Source organism: Schistocerca gregaria, chromosome 7, assembly GCF_023897955.1.
Source record: "Schistocerca gregaria isolate iqSchGreg1 chromosome 7, iqSchGreg1.2, whole genome shotgun sequence".
NCBI lineage: Eukaryota > Metazoa > Arthropoda > Insecta > Orthoptera > Acrididae > Schistocerca > Schistocerca gregaria.
Window position 1 is genome coordinate 477467304 of NC_064926.1, and position 1280 is coordinate 477468583.

Consider the following 1280-nt stretch of genomic DNA (forward strand, 5'->3'; position numbering starts at 1 on the left):
TCACTGTGTTACTGTGGTGTTAATTATATTCATTGTTTTCATTCGCTAATGTCTTATGACAATGCATTTTGAGTGATTAGTCATTCAGGAAGAAAGAGTTAGTTGCACTGATATGTGTGCTTACTGTAGACTCTCTTTTAGACATCTCGAAAAACACTTGGGCGCGCTAACAAACTGGATGACAGTAGTACATTTATTCCCACATGGAGTCCGCTAACAACAATCACCCATAGATCTTATAATTGAATTTTTCCCTAAGACATTTAAGTCTCTTTTTTATTATGTACGATAATGATCGAAGCAGACGAAATGGAATTAATATTTGTGCTGCGGCCGGGACTCGAACCCGGGTCTTCTTGCTTGCGAGGCAAAAATGTTATCCACTACACCACCACAGTACTTTGGTCATGATACCAGCACGTCCTATTATGTTCTACGCTGGGGTGCTTACCAATATCGGAGGGCCCTGGCGGTAGTGACAAAATGTAAGGGAAAAATGAATTGAAGTTGGTGTTGGAGAGGACACTCCGCTGAGGTACTTCGTGCAGTAATGTTGACCATCGTACTGCGGTGGTCTAATGGTTAGCATTTCTGCCTAGCAAGCAAGAAACCCCAGATTCGAGCCCCTCCGGCAGCACAATTTTTAATTTACTTCGTTTGCCTCGATCATTATCGTAAGTCATCCATAGTTTCAAAATAGCCATCATATGCACAAATATAACAGTAGATGGAGAAGTAACTTACGCTATCCACCACTCAGACTTCGTGTGGCACAGAATGCAGTGAAGTATTTAGCTATAAAAATCCTTGACCTCATATCCACTTACGTAAATAATTTAATAGACAATAACATTAATTTCATACGGAAAATGTAATCATATCTGCCTTGCAAATTATGTACATATACGTGGGGTACTTTTTCTCTGTACCATAACAAAACAATAAGTCAAAGGGAATTTATTTCGGTAGGTAAACGTAGGAAACATTTCTCTTTCTGCAGAGTTGTGAACATACTATACTTAGTTATTTTCCAGAGTTAAATCAACGGGTTAGAATTTTTGTAATTGACCATTATTTTTTATCACATAGCTCATCTATCAAAGCTATCTGTGGTCAAATCAGTTTAAGTCAAATTAATATCAATTTAAAGTACGAGCTGAAAACATTCAATTTTGTACCATATGCTGTACGTAACTGGCCGTGTTTAGAGGGACATAGTAGTAGTGGAAAGTTCATTTAAATGACGTGTTCAAACGAGTACTCACATTTATGAATAACGA

At 37.8% G+C, this 1280-nt stretch overlaps 1 non-coding gene across 1 annotated transcript; it reads right to left on the reverse strand.

Annotated features, from left to right (window-relative positions):
* Positions 1-325: 325 nt before the first annotated feature.
* Positions 326-398, reverse strand: Trnaa-cgc (transfer RNA alanine (anticodon CGC)). The gene has a single exon. It is a non-coding gene; the product is annotated as a tRNA-Ala (tRNA).
* Positions 399-1280: the final 882 nt, after the last annotated feature.